Source organism: Salvelinus sp. IW2-2015, linkage group LG26 (genome assembly GCF_002910315.2).
Source record: "Salvelinus sp. IW2-2015 linkage group LG26, ASM291031v2, whole genome shotgun sequence".
In the NCBI taxonomy this organism is placed as follows: domain Eukaryota; kingdom Metazoa; phylum Chordata; class Actinopteri; order Salmoniformes; family Salmonidae; genus Salvelinus; species Salvelinus sp. IW2-2015.
Window position 1 is genome coordinate 31876352 of NC_036866.1, and position 27289 is coordinate 31903640.

Below are 27289 nucleotides of genomic sequence, written 5' to 3' on the forward strand. Positions count from 1 at the left end.
ATTAAAGATAAACGTGTTCTTAATGCAAGATTTCAAAAAAGCTTTACGGCAAAAGCACAATATTCAATAATCTGAGAACAGCGTTCAGCCACAAAGCAAAGCAAGCCATACAGTTACCCGCTAAATTGTGGAGTCAACAAAAGTCATAAATATCATTATAAATCCTCACTTACCTTTGCTGATCTTTGTCGGAATGCACACCCAGGACTCCCACTTCCACAATAAATGTTTGTTTTGTTCGGTAATGTCCATCATTTATGTCCAAATAGCTACTTTTGTAGCGCGTTTGGTAAACAAATCCAAAGTCACGATGCGCGTTCACTAAAAGCATATGAAATGTCAAAATGTTCCGTAATAGTCAGTAGAAACATGTCAAACGATATATTGAATCAATCTTAAGATGTTTTTAACATAAATCTTCAATAATGTTCCAACCGGAGAATTCCTTTGTCTTCAGAAATGCGATAGAACAGAGCTCGCTCTCACATGAACGCGCATTGTCAGAGCATGGTCAGCTCATGGCAGACCTTACTCATTCCCCTCTCCTTTGGCCCACTTCACAGTAGAAGCATCAGACAAGGTTCTAAAGACTAGTGGCTTCTAGTGGAAGCCGTAGGAAGTGCTAACTGACCCATATCCCACTGTGTATCGATAGGCAATGAATTTAAAACCTACAAACCTCAGATTTCCCATCCTGGTTGGATTTTTTCCTCAGGGTTTTGCCTTCCATATGAGTTCTGTATACTCACAGACATCAGTCAAACAGTTTTAGAAACTTCAGAGTGTTTTCTATCCAATACTACTAATAATATGCATACATTAGCAACTGGGACTGAGGAGCAGGCAGTTTACTCTGGGCACCTCTGGGCCTTTTCATCCAAGCTACTCAATACTGCCCCTGCAGCCATAAGGAGAAATTTATCTAAAGTTCCATGCATAACACTGTATTTTCATCAACATTTATGATGAGTATCTCTGTAAATTGATGTGGCTCTCTGCAAAATCACTGGATGTTTTGGAAGCAAAACATTACTGAACGTAACGCGTCAATGTAAACTGAGATTTTTGGAAGAAATATGAACTTTATCGAACAAAACATACATGTATTGTGTAACATGAAGTCCTATGAGTGTTATCTGATGAAGATCATCAAAGGTTAGTGATTAATTCTATTCTATTTCTGCTTTTTGTGATTCCTCTCTTTGGCTGGAAAAAGTGTTTTTCTTGATTAGGTAACTTACTGACCTAACATCATCGTTTGGTGTGCTTTCGTCGGTAGAGCCATTTTGAAATCGGACACTGTGGTGGGATTAACAACAAGTTTATCTTTAAAATGGTGTAAAATACTTGTATGTTTGAGGAATTTTAATTATGAGATTTCTGTTGTTTGAATTTGGCGCCCTGCACTTTCACTGGCTGTTGTCAAGTCGATCCCGTTAACGGGATTAAAGGCATAAGAKGTTTTAAAGGTCTTYCTCAAATTGTCTACGGAGCGCGTGTTCACACAGTCTTCCGGAACAGCTGATGTTCTCATGCATGTTTCAGTGTTACTTGCCTCGAAGTGAGCATAGAAGTAATTTACCTCGTGTGGTAGGTTCGTGTCACTTTCTCTCTATCTCTCTCACCCCCTACCCCCCTCTTTCTCTATCTCTCRCCCTGCTCTGTGCTACTGACTCAGGCTAACTAGCTGCTTTGTGAGGGGAACTATATTACTTAAATACGTTCCATTAATCTGRTCAGAGTGTATTGCAACAATTCATTTTGGTTACACAGGAGGTTGCCCTGTCTGAAGCCAGAGCAACAAATGTGCAGTGTGAACACTTACATTTGAATCCATTTAAAAGTACAATGATGCACTTTAGCTAGTCCTATGTCATAGTGATATTAGACAACGCTTGTCAAAATGYGCACTAAACATGTGTCTCAATTTCTGTTGTGATGCAATTTGGCTCCTTGTTGCCCAGCATTTTGTCATCACACAGCCCCTTCTGTTAGTTATGAGCCCTAATTTAAGAGGCTAGTGGTTGGCCCTTCTCTGTTTGATCAGGCCAGGCTTGAACAGACACCTCCTATCTTGTACTTGTTCTGCTAGGCTAATCACAATGCTGCTGCTTCTCTATTCATTACACTGGGACACTTGACGGACTAACGGCTGACAAATGACTTTTCTCTCCCTGCCAGCACTGTTCTGTATTCACCGTGGATGATACAGCTCCCCGGCAGGGACCTCTGTCCCCCCTCCCTCCTCCTGCATATTTCTCTCATCCCTCAATTTGCCTTTATCAGCTCAAAATAAAAGTGGGGGCATATTGGTTTGATGGTAAATTGAAATTCATTGAAGCATTTACATGACATTTAGCAATGGTTGCTTAATGCAAGAATAATAAAACATATGTCAAACTGAAAGACCCGGCTTTCTGCTTTTCGCTATCTCATCATTTGGCAAGCACATTTCCAATAAGGGAGTGCCTTGCGAAAGTATTCACACCCCTTGGCATTTTTCCTATTTTGTTGCCTTACAACCTGGAATTAAAAWAGATTTTGGGGGGMTTGTATCATTTGATTTACACAACATGCCTACCACTTTGAAGATGCAAAATAGTTTTTCTTGTGAAATAGAAAACTTGAGGGTGCGTCACAATTCACCCCCTCCCCCCAAAAGTCAATACTTTGTAGAGCCACCTTTTATAGCAATTACAGCTGCAAGTCTCTTGGGATATGTCTCTATAAGCTTGGCACATCTCGTCAAAACTGCTCCAGCTCTGTCAAGTTGGATGGGTTCCTGCTGGTGTACAGCAATCTTTAAGTCATACCACAGATTCTCAATTGGATTGAGGTTTGGGCTTTGACTAGGCCATTCCAAGACATTTAAATGTTTCCCCTTAAACCACTCGAGTGTTGCTTTAGCAGTATGCTTAGGGTCATTGTCAAGGTGAATCTCCTCCCCAGTCTCAAATCTCTGGAAGACTAAAACAAGTTTACCTCATGAATTTCCCTGTATTTAGCGCAATCCATCATTCCTTCAATTCTGACCAGTTTCCCAGTCCCTGCCGATGAAAAACATCCCCACAGCATGATGCTGCCACCACCATGCTTCACTGTGAGGATGGTGTTCTCGGGGTGATGAGTGGTGTTGGGTTTGTGCCAGACATAGCGTTTTCCTTGATGGCCAAAAAGCAACATTTTCGTATCATCTGACCAGAGTACCTTCTTCCATATGTTTGGGGAGTCTCCCACATGCCTTTTGGAGAACACCAAACATTTTTGCTTCTTTTTTTCTTTATTAAGCAATGGCTTTTTCTGGCCACATCCGTAAAGCCCAGTGGAGTGCCCAGCTCTGTGGAGTGTACAGCTTAAAGTGGTCCTATGGACAGATACTCCAATCTCCGCTGTGGAGCTTTGCAGCTCCTTCAGGGTTATCTTTGGTCTCTTTGTTGCCTCTCTGATTAATGTCCTCCTTGCCTGGTCCGTGAGTTTTGGTGGGCGGCCCTCTCTTAGCAGGTCTGTTTTGGAGCCATATTCTTTCAATTTTTWAATAATGGATTTAATGGTGCTCTGTGGAAAGTTCAAAGTTTCTGATATTTTTTTATAACCCAACGCCGATCTGTACTTCTCCACAACTTTGTCCCTGACCTGTTGTGAGAGCTCCTTGGTCTTCATGGTGCCCGCTTGCTTGGTGGTACCCCTTGCTTAATGGTGTTGCAGACTCTGGGGCCTTTCAGAACAMATGTATATATACTGAGATCATGTGACAGATCATGTGACACAAAAGCACACATGTGGACTTTATTTAACTAATTATGTGACTTCTGAAGGTAATTGGTTGCACCAGATCTTATTAAGGGGCTTCATAGCAAATACATATGCAAGCACCACATTTTCCTTACATTTTTTTTTGAATTTTTTTAATAAACAAGTTATTTTTTCATTTCACTTCACCAATTCTGACTATTTTGTCTATGTCCATTACCTGAAATACAAATACAAATCAATTTAAATTACAGGTTGTAATGCAACAAAATAGGAATAACTGCAGGTGGGTGAATACTTTTGCAAGGCACTGTGTGTGTACGTGCATTCATGTACATGCATGTGCCTGCGTGTATGAAGCCCTATTCACTGTGTGCYAGCCCAGTGTTCATCTTTGCATTCTTGTACAGGTTGATCTATTCAAGGTACACCAGAACATTTAGCTCTACAGCGGGCATGTTTACTTGTGTTCCAGACTGGTTCAAAAGGCTAGACAGCTTTAATAATGATGGCAGGTTGGCCTTTACCGGACGTTTCCGGATTTTCCAGCCACACCAACTATGAAATCACCACTGGCTGGATTACATCTGGGTTTAAAGACACCACTGGTCAACGGTACTTCAATCAGAGGGAAAAGTGGATCTGTTCTAAGCAAGTTAGTGTTACTGTGGGTGAGGCTCAAACTTGCTGATTAATCTATTTGWTGTGTTTTTTATGTATTCTACACTTAGGGCTCTGTTCAATCTGTATCGCTGAAATGTTACAGGTTGTGCAATAGAAATATAAAGGTAATTTCCCATTGAGCCAATATGTGGCATTTAACATAATTGCAGTCTCTGCCAACGTGAGAACATTGCCTTTATATAGCCCTTAAAAAAGTAGTCTGGCTACATGCAATGCCTTTCAGTTTGTTGACCATAACTCCTACTGCAACTAGTGATTTGCAAGCTATTGTTGCACATGGGAATGTGTGGAACTTACTTCTCAGCTTGAAGTGTCCCCACTTATGCCAGAAAATAGCTAGCTTTTTGAATCATGTGACTAGTAAGACGCTTCGGGATGGCGGTAACGTGTGCTAGCAAAACAATGGTCCTGGTTTCGAACCTCAGTGTGAAACATTATGAAATAATAGCACCTTTGGGCCAGTTCTTAGAATTGCACTTACTTAATATTCATAATGGATCTGCAGATTAGCCAATTTTATTTTCATTCCTTTGTCAGATTTCTTCCAGATGCTATAATTACACCCCGTAGACAGAGTATTATTCATGATTGGTCTTTCGTTACACTAAAGTCTTTATCTTTATTATATATTTATCATAATCTGCATCAATAGGCCTCACTCACACAAGGCTGTATTAAGCTGGTAATAGACTGCACAGAGTGGTGGTGGGATTGAATAATCCTATGAGGGAGCTGAAGGTAGATTTTCTAATTGCATGAGAGGATCAATAAATATTAAACAGGAGGTACAAGCCTTGAGGGATGGATCAAATAAGAGGCTGAAAAAAACACCATAGAACATMGGAGAGATGCGAGAAAGTGGACCTAGGTGGTTTGTTTTGTATTTAAGGTTATAGGGAATATATGTAGCTCTTAAATCTTTAGAGTCTAAGATGTTGGGGGAGGGGGGGTGCTAAACTGATACATGGAATTGTTTTAAAATGATCATGCTATGGATCATTTAGGTGTTTGATTTACAATTTTAGGACCCCTTTAGGTAAAAAAAAAAAAACAGGACAAAAACTTCACAACCTTTTTTCTTAAATGGATTTAACAAGTAACATCAATAAGGGATCATATCTTTCACCTGGATTAACCTGTTCAGTCTATGTCACGGAAAGAGCAGGTGTTCTTAATGTGTTGTCTCTCTCTCGCTCTCTCTCTCTCTCTCTATATATATATATATATATAATATATATATATATATATATAATATATTATATATATACAGGGGGCAAAAAAGTTATTTAGTCAGCCACCAATGTGCAAGTTCTCCCACTTAAAAAGATGAGAAGGCTGTATTTTCATCATAGTACACTTCAACTGATGAACAGACAAAATGAGAAAGAAATCCAGAAATCATATTTGTAGGATTTTTATGAATTTATTTGCAAATATGGTGAAAATAAGTATTCTTGGTCACCTACAAACAAGTCCAAGATTTCTGGCTCTCACAGACCTGTAACTTCTTCTTACAGAGGCTTCCTTCTGTCCTCACTCCGTTACCTGTATTAATGGCACCTGTTTTGAACTTTTATCAGTATAAAAAGACACCTATCCACAACTCAAACAGTCACACTCCAAACTCCATTATGGCCAAGACCAAATGAGCTGTCAAAGGACACCAGAAACAAAATTGTTAGACGCTGCACCAAGGCTGGAAGACGTGATCTGCAATAGGTAAGCAGGCTTGGTGAAGAAATCACACAAGTTGGAGCAATTATTAGGAAATGGAAGACATCAAGACCACGATTAATCTCCCTCGATCTGGGGCCCACCAAGATCTCACCCCGTGGTCAAAATGATCACGAAGAACGTGTGAGCAAAAATCCCAGAACCACACGGGGGGACCTAGTGGATACCTGCAAGAACTGGGACCAAAAGTAAACAAAGCCTACCATCAGCAAGGCAGGAAGATGAACGGTGCTGGGTTCTGTTCGCATGGACAATGATCCCAAAACACATACCGCCCGGGAACGAAGAGTTGGCTTCGTAAGATAGCATTCAAGGTCCTGGAGTGGGCCTAGCCAGTCTCAGATCTAACCCCATAGAAAATTCTTTGGAGGAGTTGAAAGTCCCGTGTTTCCACAACAGCCCCCAAAAACATCACTCCTCTAGAGGAGATCTGCATGGAGACATGGCCAAAATCACCAGCAACAGTGTGTGTGAACCTTGTGAAGACTTACAAGAAACTTTGACCTCTGTCATTGCAACAAAGCGTAATATACCAAAGTATTGACGATAGAACGTTTTGTTATTGAGCCAAATACTTATTTCTCCACCATTAATTGCAAACTAAATTCATAAAAAAATCCTACAATGTGATTTTCTGATTTCTTTCCTCGTTTCTGTCTGCCATAGTTGGAGTGTACCTATGATGAAAATTACAGGCCTCTCTCATCTTTTTAAGTGGGAGAACTTGCACAATTGGTGGCTGACTAAATACTTTTTTGCCCCACTGTATATACAGTACAAGTGTCAAAGGTTTGGACACTCATTCCATTTTTTTTGTTGTTGTTGCTATTTTCGACATTATAGAATAATAGTGAAGACATCAAAACTATAAAATAACATATATGGAATCAAGTAGTAACCAAAAAAGTGTTAAACAAATCTAAATATTCGTATTTCATATTCTTATATTTTGATTTGTTTAACAGTTTTTTGGTTACTACATGATTCCATATGAGTTATTTCATAGTTTTGAATTCTTCCTTGTTATTCTACAATGTAGAAAATAGTTAAAAAAAAAAAGATCAACCCTGGAATGTGTCCAAACTTTTGACTAGTACTGTATATATCTTGCTGCAACAGAGCTAACTTTTAATTTTAATGCAGAGGACTAGACAAAGTTAAGACCTTATATTCTCCACCAGTGTGATCACAGGCACTGTCAGAGAAGGACAAAGGTCTCTCCACACAGTAGGCCTGTGGATCAAACCGTTTTTTCTCCTCTTATCAGCCAGATCCAGGGTCCATAAGGTAGCTCTTTTCAAATATGGGATAACAATGTCATTGATCAACGATAAACAACATTTGATCTTGGAATATAGAAGGATGGCACCACACACCATAACAATAGAGTCTTAAAGGTTGAATTATCCTTTTAAAGATCAGCTTTTAAAGGTGAATATTTGACCTGCTGTCCGATAAGTCTGAATGATTATTTTTCTTTCAACTTGTAGGCTTCACAGTCATCTGTGAAATTGCTTGTGAGAGCAGAGTGTTTTACATGCTTGATTTGTGAATTGGTGCCAGATTATTGAAGATGCCTCTGGTGTTCTTAACTTTTGAATGATTTAATGAATTATTCACTAACTTCTGTGCATACGTTCAAGGAGACATATTGTAGTCATCAAACCTCAGCCATTCCTCAGTTGTATCTCTCATTTACTTATCATCTCATCTCTCTTTTTTCTGTCTAACTAGACCAACTGACATTGCAACTTTTTGTAAATTTAACATCAGTATAAAGTCTACAGCAAACATTTAAAAACAAGCCTATCTAATCTTGTTTGTATTCTTCCTGAGTGTATGCATGCTCGAATGTGTGTGTGCTTGAATGTGTGCATGCATTCCTGAGTGTGCATGTGTGTGTTCTCTTGGCTGCAGCTGGATCACTGCTGTACGCACGTATCCACCGAGGCTCTCGGACAGAGCCCTTCAGCATTAATTACTGRGGTCATTAATCAGAGCAGTGCAGATAGCTGCGTAATCCCTCTGTAATGCATTTTTCTGGAGGGGGCATGCAATGTTAATTGGATCTGATCGGAAATTGGTATGATGGTCCCACACAGGACATCTTAAGGTACTGATAAGAAGATAGATCAATTGGTCCTTGGTAGTAGAACACCTTTTGTGCTGATACACACAACACAAGTAGCCAAGTTATGTTGTTGAGATACATAGSTAAAGTACAGCAACACCCTGTCATTGTCATTGAAAGTTGGTTCTTTGTTGCAAATATTTCTACTCAGCTTTGCATTTGGAATGCTACTGAGTTTTGTAAGAACTTCGAAATATTTGAATGTATGAGGAAAAGSTATTTTTTCCATTACAGTTCCTTAATGTCCTACCCCACCCGTCTTTAACCATTAATGCATTTAGGGKAGCATTCCTCCAAAACAAATCCAGACGTTTTAAGGCTCCTCTGTTGTGTTTTGATGACTCCCCAAGACTTCAGTGGCTAGGACTGACTTTGCTCTCTGCTGGGTATATTCACACACATCTGTTTTCTGGGGGAGGTTTTGAGGTTATAGTGCATGTAATATTTAAGTAACAGGGGAAAGCACAAGGACAACTGCTTTTGACATTTTCAACATAGACTTGCTTTGAATGCTCTCTGTCATCCTCTTGCTCTCTTTCTGTAACTCTCTACTTCCCTTATTTTTTTCTCCCTTCATTCAATTATTTTAGTTTTAGAGGTTTGTCAGAGTATAGCAGAGTCTCCTGATTTGATCATGGTATTCCTTGCCCACTGCAGAGAGATAAAGGCAGAGGTAGGCTAAATAACATAGTTATGTTAAAGGGAAACTCTGTTTTGCTATTTTTTCTTTACTCCCCTGTTGATACAGTCCCAAAATGTTTTGCATGTTAGCACTGTGGATGAGGCTCAAGGTTGCTGAACTTAAAACAAATTATGACACATACAGTATACAGTAGGCCAGAAATGCTTATGTGAATTTAAATCATGCATGTCAGTGAAATAAAATGAAAACCACAATAATATGCATGATATTTAAGCAAAGTGTTATAKGTATTTGTGTTAAGTAATGAATGCATTTGACCTGTTAATTGTGCTTAAGCTATATTATCAATTAGCATATCGTACTAAGTCTTAATTAACCTTGAATACATCATTGAAAATGAATTGAAAACAATCTGATTATAACATGCTTCAATSAGTGGAGTTTAAAGCTTGTCTCTGCCTTGCACAATAAGCAATATATTGATGCTGCTAGGAATGAGAACATTATGTTCCAAAACATAGTAATATTACTCTACATCCAGTTTATCAGAACACATCAAGCAGGCTCAGCATATAACAGGTAAAAACATCAGTGAGCTGCAGGTTGAACATTCTTGTTTTTTCATTGCTGTGATTCTTTGCCATTTTTGTGTATTTTCTGTTCATTTCTGTTTCCCTAGCCTAATGGGGGATAATTGAAATGAATGGAATCTTATAAGAGTTAAGCTCCTGTTGTTGACAGGCTTCTGCTGCACGATAAATAGCTCCTCTGTCTCTCATCAGCTTCCACATAACAACCCAGCCAATTATGATCATCTATAAATGCTCAGATGCCTCCAGTGGATCAAGATTTAGRCGAGAAACACAGAAATAGAACTAAACACCTATTATTGTGCTATATTGCATGATGATATACCTAATGTGAGAATTTTATTTTGACACTCCCTCTGCTGTAATGATTTAGAGACAGCTAATTGACTCTTGGAAAGAAGAGCCTTGACTCTTGGTTGTTGGGAGAATTTTCGGTTTTAGATGGGAGTGATTGAAGCCACTATTTTCAGTTCTGCTTTTGTTTTGCAGAGACCTGATATTGAACATTGTATTTTTTCCAAAACAAATACAGTGAACTAATCTAAACTGAATGTCTATAAGTTTGAAGGTTGGCTGGTACATGCCTGGCAAGAGGCTGATGAAAGGAGCCAGCAAATGTTATAACCAAGCTCAGGGATGGAATYGGATTGCAGGCCTACTTAGTGCTAGAATAAAGAACATAAAGATGAAAAGACTGAGATGGTAGTCCCTCTGTTATTTTGAGTCTCTAGAGAATGATGGTCTGAGGAACAGATCCCAGTCAGTTTCTCAAAGAAGGCTATCGAAGAATCTTATGCTCTCAATAATCTCCCTAAAACCATGTCCCTACATTCACCTGCTCACAATATTATCCTGTTATCAGCTCTGCTAAAGCTGGTTTCAAGCAGGCAACTGGAAAGTAAACACACTTACAGATGAGGCAGATTTGTGTCTCCTGTATTACATCCTGGGCTTTGCAAAGTGAAGCTCTGGATCTGCAAACCATGGAACACAATTTACGAACAAGGGAGTGTAAAGTGAAAGACAGAATTGACAACAACATCTGTTTCCTCAACCTGGTGCTTTGATTTTGTGTACTTTTATATATATTATTCATGTCATTTTAAATAAATAAAAATTATACAGTCCAGCTAGACAGRGACTTTGCTTTGCAGTCATTGAAATGTGTCCTCCTCTTTCCCCAAATGTTCTTGTTGTTAATTCGCTCTTCAAAGGGGGACAGAATTTGAAGAGGTTCATTAACGTTGAACAACAAAGCTGTCTGGAGCCACAGACCATCTGAGACAAATGTATTTCATATGTGTTCTCTTCTACCTCACCGAGGGAGATCTGACGATAGTGTGTTGAAAGCTAAAGCCTTACATAAACCTCTATGGAAAAGCATCTTGAAGATGAATTTTCTCTCAAACAAAATGTTGAGTGTAAATGTCATGAAATCTTTGATATAGAAAGATCTGGGTATCACTTTATTTGAAAAGTCCCTCTGTAGATGCTCTACAGATTATCAGTAACATTTCAACTAACTATCTACTAACATAGARATCTGGTGTTTCTCTTATCTTTTCTCTGTGATTTATTTCCCAGTCTCTATTCTCACCAATATCTAATCTCTGTGGAGAACTGATAAAGATATGATCAAATACAATGTTGACATGAAACACCAACAACACAGCTCAGGTGCCAACATGAAAAGTTGATGAAGACATTCCTCATAAAAAAAAACACAAGCCAAATTTGCAATTTCACATGTTGAGCTTAAATTTCACATGTGAAACGATATTTTCACATGTATTAGATTTAGAGTTCACATGTTAACACCACCTTTTCACATTTGTGACTCGTTTTAGGAAACTAAGCGTATGTCACACATCACTAATTCACAGGAGAGTATTTGAACGTAAATTTTAGTTTTTTTATCAAAATTAGTTTTTGGGCAGAAATGCCTTCTGGAACATGTGAACTTTCATCTGCCTTAATAACAAATGTGTATGCCATATGTAAATACGATTAACATTGTTAAATTTTGAGCCTAGTTGGTTTAGCCACCGAAAAAGMCAGGAACCTTCCCGCGAGCCATGATTGGCTGAMATAATGGGTGGGCTGGACCTGCCGAGAGATGAGTTTGGATTGGTCAGTATATGTAGGTAATCCTTTCTAATGCAGCTTTTTTTAAGATATCACATAGTTGAACTGCAAAAGTGTTGCTCTCCACTTTCTGGAGGACTGAGTTTTGAAATCAGTGGAATGCCCGGTGGAATTACAGTATGATATCTAAGGAGATGGAGAAAATTCAGGRGTTTGATTGCAAATATGCAGAGGGAGTAGAAAAGAGAACACACAGAAGGCTGTTGTATAAAACACCTGTCTCCGTATTTCATCTTCAAACTAAGGGCAACCATGGCATCCGTGACAGAGAAGGAGAAACGTCCATCCATGTATACAGGTAAAAAAAGCTAGCTAGCTACATTTTCAGATATTAKATTTTTCAAATTTTCTCAGAATGTTATTTTCACTTCAAGTTAAAGCGTACTGTTAGTTAGCTAGCTAATGTTAGCTGGTTGGCTTGCTAGCTAAAGTTACYTGTATGATCTGTGTAGTAATATTATTCATATCTCAGAGACATTTGTATTGCTAGCTATAGCCTAATATTGAACCTAACATTGAACCTGTTTGGTTAGTTACCTGCAGATTCATGCAGGGTAGTAACGTTATGAGTTGGGATTACGGATCATTGTTWATCTAGCTAGCTACACGTCTAATCAAAGACTCCACTATGAAAGTAASCATTTCAATAGAATGTCCATGATGTCCATGTGACAACTGTCGATAGACGCAGTTGGTAAATTCGCTCTGGCTATCTACTCTGATATCAGAGCACTCTAGTCTGTGTGCCAGAGCACAGAATAACTGATGAATTTACGAACGCTCAACACCCACTGAATATGGCCGTGTCAGTAAACGTTGGCAAAAAGACGTAATTAAATTGTTGCCAGCAGCACAGTTAGTCACCAACACTCTGGATAACATAAAAACAGCCTAACCAGCACTGCTAGGTTGAGTAAAATGTTCCGAGTGAGCTGTTCTCTCATTTGTGTCTGGAAGTAGKTAGCAAGTTAGCCAACGTTTGACAGTTAGCATGGGTGCTTGACTACTGTTGTCAGGTCAGAACCCTCGGATCAACCCTACTCCTTGGCCAGAGCGTCCAGTGTGCGCTCTGAACGCTCCGAGAGCGAAACGCTCTGAATTTATGAACGGTCAATCTAACAACGCCCTGAGTTTACGGACGCCCAGAGTGCACTCTGGCATTCCAGATTGAATTTACGAACACATCCGTAGTATAGACCAGCCTTTAGTCTTGAAATCTTTGGTTGTTTAGTACAAGGCATCACATGTAAATATTAAAGAGATGGGTGGGGCTAAGGCTTAAGAGGGTGTGAATGATGRTGAATAGGTGTAAACAAAGAAGAGGTCTCCAGTAGGTTTACCAAAAATATTCAAGGGCCATTTTCTCAAAGTGAGGTTACAAGTTCATCAACATTCAAAYCAGAATAATGTTCCCTTTGTTCCTCAACTGTAGTGTATGATAAAAAATGTTTAGCTCTGAGTCTCTACTTTTACCTAATGTAAAAAACACAATTTCAAATGTTGCTACATAAGACCGAATCAACCTGGTCAGTCATATTTGAGAAGAAAAAATAATGCACCTATTAAAATTTCAACAATTATAGTTTCACATGTGAAAATCTCACGTTCACATGTGGAATTGCAAGCTCACATGTGAAAATCTAATTTGCAGTTTCACATGTAAGAAAACTCCACATGTGAAAATCTCACTTTCACATGTGTAATTGCAAGTTCACATCTTGTTGTGAAATAGTGTTATTCCCTCACATGTGAAAAAGTGGTGTTAACATGTTGCAGTAGCAATGTTTCRACATGAAATTGTAAATTCTGTAGTCATTCAATAAAAAGGTAACTTAGCCTACCTGAGTATAAARTGCCTTCAAAAAAGTCGTCAGACCCCTTAACTTTTTCCKAAWWTTTTTCCTCTTCAATCTACACACAATGTAATGACAAGGCAAAAACMMTTTTTTAGACATTTCTGCTAATTTATTAAAAATAATAAATAGAAATATCAAATTTACATAAGCTTTCAGACCCTTTACTCAGTACTTTGTTGAAGCACCTTTGYCAGCAATTACAGCCTRGAGTCTTCTTGGGTATGACGCTACATGCTTGGGACACCTGTATTTGGGGAGTTCCTCCCATTCTTCACTGCAGATCTTCTCAAGCTCTGCCAGATTGGATGGGAAGTGTTGCTGCACAGCTATTTTCAGGTCTCTTTGTCACGCCTGCTCTCGCCCCCACCCCCTGGTGCTCGAGGGAGCCAGGCTGCCCATCATTACGCAGAACAGTCACCATCATTACACGCATTASCGCAATATTGGACTCACCTGGACTCCTTCACTTTGTTGAGTGCCCCCTGTTGATTGCCCCCTTTGTTCCCTGTGTRAGCGTTGATGTCGTTATTTTCCCCTGTCCAGATGCTGTCTTTGTTTGTTTTTTGTCTGTTATCCATTAAATGTTCACTCCCTGTACTTATTTCACGTCTCCCAGTGTCGGTCCTTACACTCTTCAGAGATGTTCGATCAGGTTCATGTCCGAGCTGTGYCTGGGCCACTCAAGGACATTCAGAGACTTGTCCCYAAGCCACTCCTGTGTTGTCTTGGCTGTGTGCTTAGGGTCGTTGTCCTGTTGGAAGGTGAACCTTTGCCTCAGTCTGAGGTAATGTGCCTTTTACTGAGAAGTTTCCCCCACCTGTCTTTCAAAGATAATTTGTAAAAATCCAAATAACTTCACAGATCTTAATTGTAAAGGGATTAAACACTGTTTCCCATGCTTGTTCAATGAACCATAAACAATTAATGAACATGCACCTGTGGAKCGGTCGTTAAGACACCAGCAGCTTTCAGATGGTAGGCAATTAAGGACACAGTTATGAAAACTTAGGACGCTAAAGAGGCCTTTCCACTGACTCTGAAAAACAACAAAAGAAAGATGCCCAGGGTCCCTGCTCATCTGTGTGAACGTGCAGCATGCCTAAGGAGGCATGAGGACTGCAGATGTGACCAGGGTAATAAATTGCAATGTCCGTACTGTGAGATGCCAAAGACAGCGCTACAGGGAGACAGGACGGACAGCTGACCATCCTCGCAGTGGCAGACCACGTGTAACAACACCTGCACAGGATCGGTACATCCGAACATCACACCTGCAGGACAGATACAGGATGGCAACACAACTGCCCGAGTTACACCAGGAACGCACAATCCCTCCATCAGTGCTCAGACTGTCCGCGATAGGCTGAGAGAAGCMGGACTGAGGGCTTGTAGGCCTGTTGTAAGGAATGTCCTCACCAGACATCACCGGCAACAACGTCACCTATGGGCACAAARCCACCGTCTCTGGACCAGACAGGACTGGCAAAAAGTGATCTTCACTGACGAGTCATGGTTTTGTCTCACCAGGGGTGATAGTCAGATTAACGTTTATCGTCGAAGGAATGAGTATTACACCAAGGCCTGTACTCTGGAGCGGGATCGATTTGGAGGTGGAGGGTCCGTCATGATTTGGGGCGGTGTGTCACGGCATCATCGGACTGAGCTTGTTGTCATTGCAGGCAATCTCAACACTGTGCGTTACAGGGAAGACATCCTCCTCACTCAGGTGGTACCCTTCCTGCAGGCTCATCCTGACCTGACCCTCCAATATGACAATGCCACCAGCCATACTGCTCGTTCTGTGCGTGATTTCCTGCAAGACAGTAATGTCAGTGTTCTGCCATGGCCAGCGAAGAGCCCGGATCTCAATCCCATTGAGCATGTCTGGGACCTGTTGGATCGGAGGGTGAGGGCTAGGGCCATTTCCCCCAGAAATGTCCGGGAACATGCACATGCCTTGGTGAAAGAGTGGGGTAACATATCACAGCACGAACTGGCACATCTGGTGCAGTCCATGAGAAAGTGATGCACTGTAGTACTTAATGCAGCTGGTTGCCACAGCAGATAGTGACTGTTACTTTTGATTTTTCCCCCCTCTGGTCAGGGACACATTATTCAACTTATGTTAGTCACATGTCTGTGGAACTTCTTCAGTTTATATCTCAGTTGTTGAATCTTGTTATGTTCATACAAATATTTACACATGTTAAGTTTGCTGAAAATAAARGCAGTTTACAGAGAGAGGATGTTTATTTGAGTTTATTTATTTAATCCATTTTAAAATTAGGCTGTAACGTAACAAAATGGGATAGAAAGTCACTGTATCAATTCCAGTCCGTAAAAAATCATTTGCTGTCTATTCGGAGTGTCGTTGACCAGTGATACTAGGTTGGCCAGTGATCATTGGGAGAAGCCTAGTTAAAAGAACAGAGAATGAGCCTCTCGAGTGGAGCAGTTGTCTAAGGCACTGCATCGCAGTGCTATCTGTGCCACTAGAGATCCTAGTTTGAGTCCAGGCTCTGTCGCAGCTAGCCATGACTGGGAGACCCATGGGGCGGCGCACAARTGGACCAACGTCGACCGGGTTAGGGGAGAGCTTGGCCAGCCGGGATGTCCTTGTCCAATCGTGCTCTAGTGACTCCTGTGGTGGGCTGGGCGCATGCACACTGACACGGTGGCCAGGTTCGGTGTTTCCTCTGACAAATTGGTGAGGCTGGCTGCAGGGTTAAGCGGGCATTTTGTCAAGAAGCAGTGTGGCCTGGCTGGATCATGTTTCGGAGGATCCATGGCTCTTGAACTTCACCTCTCCCGAMTCTGTACAGGAGATGCAGCAATGGGACAAGCTAACTACCAATTGGATACCATGAAAAAGTTGTATACATTTTTTTTAAATAACAAATAATCTAGTGCTCTTTGTCTCCTTTTTTGTTACAATTGGGCTGTCTGAGTAAAGCAAGTTAACTTTTGGTAATAKAAATAAATAAAAAATCCTCACAATGTCTGAAAGCATTTGAAATATACTGAAAACATTGAAAATACATAATCTTTTCAGATTAAAATAACAATACGATGTCAAAATTTGTTGACTTTGTGGTTAAAGAAATTGTGTTTATCAATTTACTTGATTTAGGTAACCGTTACTTTGGACAAAATCAAGACGTCAATAATCTTGTAATGATTTTTGTAGAAAAACAAATGTAAATTGCAGCCAAATTTTTGCTAATTATGAATTTGCAATTAATTATGATTAATCACAGCGATTAACTCAATGCATTTTATAAAATAGTTTACCACCCCTAGCTGACATTAAAATGTGAAAATGCACATGTAAAAGTCTAACTGATGTGATGAGGTAACCCTGCGACTTCAAAGTTGGTGTTGGAGAAAMTTGTGTTAGACCCTTGGTCTAATGGTCAAGACGTTGGCATCATGACATCATGACGGCACCGACAGAGAGGGTTSRCTCGCTTCTAGTCCTAAGGAAACTATGCAGTATTTTGTTTTTATGTATTATTTATCAKATTTTTTGCCCAGAAAATCTTAAGCGTTATTACATACAGCKTGAGGGAACTATTGGATAACAGAGCGATGTCAATTTACCAACATTACGACCAGGAATTCGACTTTCCTGAAAAGGGTCKTTTGTTCGCACCACCACCCAGGGCATTTGATCTGATTCCCGAGGCTGACCCAAAACAACGTCGCCACAGAAGAGGTAGACGGAGCGGCCTCCTGGTCAGACTTCGGAGGCTGCACACCACCCACCTTTTCCGAGTATATCGCCAATGTCCAGTCTCTAGATAATAGGAACTCAYGTCCTTTTGTTCACCTGACCTGGAATTCCTCAAAATCAAATGCCAACCATATTGTGTCCCAAGAGAATTCTCGACAGTTATTGTCACAGCTGTGTATATCCTCCCTCAAGCCGATACCATGATGGCCCTCAAGGAACTTCACTGGACTCTATGCAAACTGGAAACCATATATCCTGAGGSTGCATTTATTGTTGCTGGGGATTTTAACAAAGCAAATTTGAGAACAAGGCTACCTAAATTCAACAGGATATTGATCGCAGCACTCACGCGGGCAATACACTCGATCACTGATTCTCTAACTTCCACGATGCATACAAGGCCCTCCCCGCCCTCCCTTCGGCAAATCTGACCATGACTCCATTTTGCTCCTCCCGTCCTATAGGCAGAAACTGAAACAGGATGTACCTGTGACAAGAATTATTCAATGCTGGTCTGACCATTCGGAATCCACTCTTCAAGATTGTTTTGATTACGTGGACCGGAAAATGTTCTGGGCAGCCTCAGAGAATYATATAAATTTATAAGCTCATTCTGTGAGTGATTTTATAAGGAAGTGCATCGGAGATGTTGTACCCACTATGACAATTAAAACCTACCCTAACCAGAAACCGTGGATACATGGCGGCATTCGCGCAAAACTGAAATTGAACTGCAAAACTGCATTTGACTGGGAATAGGGCAGAAAACAAACATTGTAGTTATTCCCTACGCAAGGCAATCAAACAAGCGAAATGTCGGTATAGGGACAAAGTGAAGTCACAATTCAACGGCTAYGACACGAGAGGTATGTGGCAGGGTCTACAGGCAATCACGGACTACAAAAAGAAAACCAGCCACATCACGGACACCGAGGTCTTGCTTCCAGACAWACTAAACACCTTCTTTGCCCGCTTTGAGGATAATACAGTGCCATCGACGCGGTCCTCTACCAAGGACTGTGGACCCWCCCTCTCCTTCTCCGTGYCCGACGTGAGTAAGACATCTAACCGTGTTAAACCTKGCAAGGCTGCCAGCCCAGACAGCATCCCTAGCTGCGTCCTCAGAGAATGCGCAAACCAGCTGGCTGGTGTGTTTACGGACATATTCAATCTCTCCCTACACCAGTCTTCTGTCCCCACATGCTTCAAGATGTCCACCATTCTTCTTGTACCAAAGAAGGCAAAGGCAACTGAAATAAATGACTATCGCCCCGTWGCACTCACTTCTGTCATCATGAAGTGCTTTGACAGACTAGTCAAGGATCACATAACCTCCGCCTTACCTGCCAACCTAGACCCACTTCAATTTGCATACCACCCCAATAGGTCCACAGACYATGCAAACGCCATCACACTGCACACTGCCCTATCCTTCTGGACAAAAGGAATACCTATGTAAGAATGCTGTTRATTGACTACAGCTCAGCATTCAACACCATAGTACCCTCCAAGCTTGTCATTAAGCTTGAGGCCCTGGGTCTCAACCTCGCCTTGTGCGATTGGTTCCTGGACTTCCTGACGGGCCGCCCCCAGGTGGTGAAGGTAGGAAACAACATCTCCACTTCGCTGATCCTCAARACTGGGAGGATGTTGTCCTCTTCCCTGCTCATCCATGACTGCGTGGCCATGCACGCCTCCAACTTGATCATCAATTTTGCAGACYACACAACTGTAGTGGGCTTGATTACCAACAACGACTAGACAGCCAACAGGGAGAAGGAGGGCACTCGGAATGTAGTGTCAAGAAAACAACCTCTCACTCAGCATTAACAAAACAAAGGAGATGATCATGGACTTCAGGAAACAGCAGAGCCAGCACCCCCCTATCCACATCGACGGGACAGCAGTGGAGAAGGTGGAAAGTTTTAAGTTCCTCGGCATACACATCACGGACAAACTGAAATGGTCCACCCACACAGACAGTGTGTTGAAGAATGCGCAACAGCGCCTCTTCAAACTCAGGAGGCTGGAGATATTTGGCTTGTCACCTYAAACCCTTACAAACTTTTACAGATACACAATTGAGAGCATCCTGTCGGGCTGTATCACCGCCTGGTACGGCAACTGCACCCCCCACAACTGCAAGGCTCTCCAGAGGYTGGTGCGGTCTGCACAACGCATCACTGGGGAGGAACTACCTGCCCTCCAGGGCACCTACAGCACCCGATGTCACAGGAAGGCCAAAAAGATAATCAAGGACAACAACCACCCGAGCCACTGCCTGTTCACCCCGCTAACATCCAGAAGGTGAGGTCATTACAGCTGCATCAAAGCTGGGACCGAGAGACTGAAAAACAGCTTCTATCTCAAGGCCATCAGACTGTTAAACAGACATCACAAACACAGAGAGGCTGCTGCCTACATACAGACTTGAAATCATTGACCACTTTTATAAATGGATCACTAGTCACTTTAATAATGTTTACATATCTTGCATTAGTCATCTCATGAATACATTATATTCTGTATTTTATACAATCTATTGCATCTTGTCTATTTCCGCTCGGTCATCGCTCATCCATATATTTATATGTTCTCAGTCCATCCCTTTACTTACATTTGTGTGTATTAGGTAGTTGTTGTGGAATTGTTAGATTACTGTTAGATATTACTGCACTGTCGGAACTAGAAGCACAAGCATTTCGCTACACTCTCAATAACATCTGCTAACCAGATATTCCATAYAAAATCTGCTTTTTACAGCTACAATAGTCATTTACAACATTAACAATGTATACACTGTATTTCTGGTCAWTTTGATGTTATTTGAATGGACAAAAAAWWMTKTTTTCTTTWWWWWWAAAMGACATTTATAAGTGACCACAAACTTTTGAATGGTAGTGTACATGTGAAAATAATGTGTCCGACTCACATGTCTGTTTTTCCCACAATCCATTTCACGTGTTTTATTCACATGTGAAAAATATTTGTGAAATGTCAGAAGTGTCTGAAAAACACGTGTCTGACTAGTGCCATTTTTCACTTGATTTGGTTACACCGTGTAAAAACCATGTGTTTTTTTTTGTAAGGGATGCCTTCAAAACCAACATTAATTTCATCAATGCATTCTTGGCTAGTAAAACTATATACAATATGCGTTCCTAGTTGACAACCAGAGTCAATTTCTCTGCTTCAACTGAATCTGCTAGAATGTAAGCTTGCTTGTTTGAAAAGGGTTGAGATCARAGTGAAGAGGATGGCAGATGTACACTCTCTGGGTTTCTTTTCTGTGACAGGGGCATGTTGAGGAGAGGGGYGAGAAGGGATGAGACCCAGCGAGAGGAACTGGGTGTTTCTGATGTCACGGGAGGGAGCGTGCTTATCTGGAACCCCTGCTGTACACCACATGGCCTGCTCATAGGCTTGTGTAATGTCTCATTTGGAGAGATACATCTCTCTCTACCCCATCTCAAATTTAAGTGAACCCTACTGTACAGAATCAAATCAAAACAAATWGCATTTTTCACATGCGCCAAATACAACAGGTGTAGATCTTACAGTGAAATGCTTACTTACAAGCACTTAACCAACAATGCAGTTAAAAAAWATATAAGTGTTCGGTAAAAAATAGAMAAGTAAAAAATAAAAGTAACAAATAATTAAAGAYCAGCAGTAAAATGACAGTAGCAAGGCTATATACGGGGGTACCGGTACAGAGTCGATGTGCGGGGACACCGGTTAGTCGAGTTAATTGAGGTAATATGTACATGTAAGTAGAGTTACAGTGATGTATGCATAGATAACAGACAGAGAGTAGCAGCAGTGTAAAATATGGGTGGGGGCAATGCAACTAGTCTGGGTAGCCATCTCATTAGCTGTTCAGGAYTCTTATGGCTTGGGGGTAGAAGCTGTTAAGAAGTATTTTGGACCTAGACTTGGTGCTCCGGTACTGCTTGCCGTGCGGTAGCAGAGAGAACAGTCTATGATTAGGGTGGCTAGAGTCTTTGAACATTTTTAGGGCCTTCCTCTGACACCGGCTGGTATAGAGGTCCTGAATGGCAGGAAGCTTGGCCCCAGTGATGTACCGTGCCGTACGCACTACCCTCTGTAGTGCTTTGTGGTCAGAGGCCGAGCAGTTGGCATACCAAGCATTGATGCAACCAGTCAGGATGCTCTCGATGGTGCAGCTGTAGAACTTTTTGAGGATCTGAGGACCCATTCCAAATCTTTTCAATCTCCTGAGGGGGATTAGGCTTTGTTGTGCCCTCTTCACGACTGTCTTGGTGTGTTTGGACCATGACAGTTTGTTAGTGATGTMGACACCAAGGAACTTGAAGCTTTCAAACTGCTCCACTTCAGCCCCATCGATGAGAATGGGGGAGTGCTCGGTCATCCTTTTCCTGTAGTCCACAATCATCTCCTTTGTCTTTATCACGTTGAGGGAGATGTTGTTATCCTGACACCACACGTCCAGGTCTCTGACCTCCTCCCTATAGGCTGTCTCATCGTTGTCGGTGATCAGGCCTACCACTGTTGTGTCATCGGCAAACTTAATGATGGTGATGGAGTCGTGCCTGGCCATGCAGTCATTAGTGAACAGGGACTACAGGAGAGGACTGAGCACACACCCGAGGGGCCGTATGTGTTGTTACCTACTCTTACCACCTGGGGGCGGCCCGTCAGGAAGTKRAGGATCCAGTTGCGGAGGGAGGAGTAACACTCTTTACAGACATACGTTACGGTATCTTGCCTGTAAAAAAAACCTGGCAATGTTTTTTAGAACCCAATTCATACAGTCCCATTTTCACCACATTCTTTCCGGGATATGACTTTTATAGCCCCTGTGCACATGCTGGCAAGTTTAGCAGAAGGAGTAGACTTGGGCCAATGTGGGTGGGCGTCTATTTTAAAGCTGCAATATGTAACTTTTTGGGTGACCCAACCAAATTCAGATAGAAATGTTAGTTATACTGTAGGTCAACAGTACATAGCTACCTCAATTACCTAGCACATCAATTTAGTACTGGTTTTTGCTGTATATAGCTATGATATTTTCTGCGCCCTAWATATAGCCATGTTATTTTTGCTCTTTAATTTGATTTCTTATTCWTTGTGTAACTACTTCTAATTTTCATTTAATGAAATGTTTTACTTTATCTTTAACTCTTCATTGTTGGAAAATAACCCGTAAGTAAGCATTTCATTGTTAGTCTATACATGTTGTCTCCAAAGAATGTGACCATTTAATTTTTTGTTATTTGATCTCTTCTCTTCCCTCACTCCACTTTGTTGGGGTATTACATTGAGAGTATCTTCATCATGATACTGATAGAAAATAATAGTAATCTATTATTAAAGCATGAAGTCTCGTGTTCATATTTCACAACCTCTGACGTTGCCTGTAACGCAAGTTGGCTTACGCTTCATTTAGGGTACATGCTAAATGTTTATAATTGCTAAATGTTTCAAATCAATAAAAGTTTAGTAAAACTAATAGATGAGCTATACCACCTCTACTTATTTGCCCAGCCAGAGAATTAACCAAATATAGGCTACAGATGGAGATTCAGTGAAACAAAATCATATTGATTGATTAAGACAAAGGCTTTTGGTCGGGAGTAGGCCTAGGCTATTAAGGTCGTGTCTACACTTGACACTTAAATGCAACTTATGCTATCAGAATACGAAGATGGCAAAGAAAACGAAGATGGCAGTCTAGACACACAAAASTTGCTTCGTGGTCCGATTWGCAAATTCGTAAAATATTGTACATTTTGCAAATTTATAACAAATTGTACATTTTGCAAATTTGTAACATATCATACGAATWATATTTCYTAAAATATCATACAAAATGGATGATGGACATCCACAAATTAATACATACCATACTAAACARAACATATCATACTAAACAGAGTGTCTCGGATTTACATGCAGAGACCAGGTTGCTTTAGGAGATTCAGTAAGCAACACTTTGATGCTTTTAATTGCAATAGCCTACTTTAATCAAATATTTTCGTCATTCAGTGATATTRTTTCCCACAATAATTCTTTATGCATCCATCTGGTTATGGTAAAAAAAAAAACAGTGCATGTGGTGGGCTATTCGAAAAGATGGGTGACATGACTTGCAAAGTTCAGAACTGGCAGGAGGATAGTAATGGGCGCTGCCTAGCAATCATCAAGAGTTTAAGAGCGTAGAGCGTGCCACATTTTATACTTAGCCGTAGGCAGAACTTTACKGRAATCATGACTACGTTGGTTGGCAGAAATAAAAGTAGGGGCTTTGTCGCTAGCAATTAAAAGATGGTTTGATAGGTGTATACAGTAGGGATTGTCTTTTACTCAAACCCTATGAATTCAGCTCCTCTTTTTCCTTCCCCCTCTGTTTGAAGGAGACCGCATGCTGTACTGCTGTAAGGCACTGATTCTGCAATGTAGGTAATATGGTCAATGGAGCAGTAATTTATCAACCCATAAATAGAACCATGCTTTTTGGATGTACATACAGTATATAGGATCTGAATTTGATCGCCCTGCAGGAAATGTAAAACTTGTACTGTATTTTGAGTTTAAAAAGGCTTTTGATGTTTGTAATTTCCACTTACGAAAAATGTATCAACCCCTACAAAATTGGCCATTAGTTATAATCAACGTGATAATTATTTCCCTGCTGTAGCAAACTGGCTCAAATTAAGATCCTACACCTGAAGGCAGTGCAAAACTTTTAAAACTTCTTGATACTTTGGAGRGGAATGTCTAGATTTGCCTTTCTCTTTTAAATCCCGATCAGAAGCTAAACCTGATGCACTCTGATGCATCTCTTACCTTCTCCCCTGGAGGCTAGGGCCCCAAAAGAAGAAGACACACACAGGACTCTGAAATTGCTTGATGCTGCTCTAACTGAAGTCCTCCTGCACTATAGTGTGCTCTGCAGAGACAGGAAGTGGTGATAATGGAGAAGGTCTGGTTCCCTAAGGGCCAAGGCAGAGCGGAATGGCCTGGCCACTTACTGGGATCACACTGCAGGGCCACAACCCTCATGGGACAGTCCTCACCGATGTGAGAAAAGCATGGTCACCCTGGGAACACACACATTACACATCAACCACCCACCCTACCCTATACATACACACTTATGTCCTCCACAAGTCAACCTTTTCATTTGACTCCATGTAAGGGTGAGGATGGAAATTTCAGGGAGCATTTGTTCAATCCCTCCCTCCTTCCCCTCTCTCTCTCTCTCTTCCTCTATCCATCCCTCTCTCCTGTTCTCTCTCTCATACTGCCTCTGTCATTTGACAATACATTTTGCATTAAACCTCCTGCTCAATGTTCCCCCAAAAATGTTTTGTCCCTGAGCAAATTTCAGGTCTGCTGAGTGCAAACTTGAACATTGTGAAAATTCCGTCCAACTTCTAGGGTGCTTTTACTGTGAACACTGAGGCTATACCTGCTTTAAGTGACAGTTTTAACAGTGGCCAAGTAGGCTACTTTCGCTATTTGATTARAATGTAGACCTACCAGAGTGGCCTACCACCAAAAACTATGGAGAAAAATGCATCCCATAACAATTTAACTAGGAATTAGCTGTTCTACCATTAAGCCTACAGTAGCAGCATGTGTGTGGTGTTCAATGTAGGCCTACTTTCARGAGAAAAAAAACATGCAGGACATTAACCCATTTATCCACTTGATCTTCAGACAAAGAGGTGACTGAAATTGTTGTTGTTTGATGGAAGAAACCACTTTACAAAATAAAATATATTTATATTCCCATACAATTATTACAAAGAATCAAAAAGTATATTACACTCTCCCTATTGGCTACTTAGCTTATTCAAGACCGTCTCAACATATAACACTGCCCCTTTAAGACATACATCTCTTTACATGGCTAGAAATGCACACATTTTGTGCTCTTGTAGGAAGCAACCACTCCCCCATTGTTGACTAGGAATTAGCTATAACTGGAATAATAACTCACTAACTAGTAAAGAATATGAACAAATGTGCACACTTGGCTACATCCAGCTATCACTTTGATCTCAAAACAAGTTKATCTACTCTTGACTGCTCATGTCATAGCCTAAACACAGTCCTGTTCAAAGTGAATGGCACAGAGCCATATATGGCAATGATTATTTGCATATAGGAGGACTACAGCTCTGATTGGTTATGGTGCACCTGTCTGTGTAGAGAAGGGATCTGAGCAGTACCTGTCAATGCAATATAATCCTACTCCAATGCGCTCTGCCTATAATAAAATCTCTTGCACAGTATATTTTGCAAACTAAGTCTTGCATAGTTTGTTTTGTTTCCCTATATTACATTGAAAGTAGCTAACATTGCATTGATTCGATCAGATTTCCCACACCAGAGCGAAACATTGATAGTGTTAAATAAATGGGAAAACTCAAGAAAGGTGAGTGAAGTTCAATCTCGTGCTTCTCTGTGCAGGCGGATATTTCTTCTGCATGGCAGTATGAGGGGAGCTGGGCGCTTGCGCAGGCACACAGCTTAGACGGAACATTTCTCCTGCTCCCCTTCATGTTAATAATGCTACTCTGTAATGCAGATCAGCGAGATAAGGGCTCCCATCCTAGATCAACAGCTCTGAAGMGCTTGACGGGGCCAGGTGCCTCATTTATAACTGTTGTGTAAATGTAACTTTCAATATCTGTGTGCACCATTTCTGGAAAGACTGCACATGTACAAAAATATWGAGATTTATAAACTTGGCTCACGCGATACTGTACATACGCATGTTTCCCATTAGGAATCAGACCCATCCTGATACTGTGCTCATGCGCGTGAACAGGCATTAAAACCAATKATTCACCTTTTATGGTGACAATATTTGCCYTATACTTTGGAGGTATTCAAATTAAGCCAATGTAGTTTTCTAAAGGAAATAGCAATAGTGAACTTGATCAAARGTCTTTATATGGGATGGCAGAATGTTAAACTTTTGCAGTTCCATTTTCTGTAGGCCTATGCTATCTGACAGACAAAACGTTTTTGAAAGGCAACAATTGCACATTTTTGTGGACCTGTAAACAGACTGTTTGAAATTAATATGGCCTAATGTTTTGCATTTATTTTTTCMCAAACTTGTGCTGTGCTGCCCAAATTCTCAAACATTGTTTACTTGCAGTGGTAGCCATACACACTTCACTGCAAAAGATCAACTGTCTGTTCACCTGTTAAGTTCTACTGAATGTTATAAACCACACTTCTTTTCTGATGCATATAGCAAAATACTTGAAATAATAGTGTATCTAATTGGCCCAATTAACTGAGAGATGCGCATGGTAATTTGTTGTATGRTATTGCTACTTTGGGAATATGAACCCATCATGGCCAGAAAAGGTGAAAATGTATTCTGCAATGGTATGAAAATATGGATTGTGTATAAATGTAAAATTGTCTACTCAAGAAATGTYAAATTACAGTATCCAGATGTAAACTACAACTGTCTGTTCCAATGTTAATAAACTGTGCTCTGYATCAGATGGCATAGAGCAAAATACTTGAGAGATGGGATGAATGGTATCCTTGTTGTAGGCCTATGCTACCTCGTGAGCATGAAACCATCACAGAAAAGGTGAGGAATTTATTATGCAATGATCATGGAAATTAAATAAATAATAGTTGCCTATTTCTAATTATACTGAACAAAAATATGAACGCAACATTTAGAATGTTGGTCCCATGTTTCATGAGGTGAAATAAAAGACCCCAGAAATGTTCAATACGCAGAAAAATATTATTTCTCAAAAATTGTGTGCACATATTTTTGACATCTCTGATATAGTTTTTTTCCTTTGCCAAGATAATCCCATCCACCTGACAAGTGTGGCATATCAAATATCGCATTAAATTGCATGATCATTACAGAGGTGCACCTTGTACTGGGGACAATAAAAGGCCACTCTAAAATGTGCAGTTTTGTCACACAACACAATACCTATGATGTCTCACGTTTTTAGGGAGCGTGTAATTGGCATGCTGGCTGCA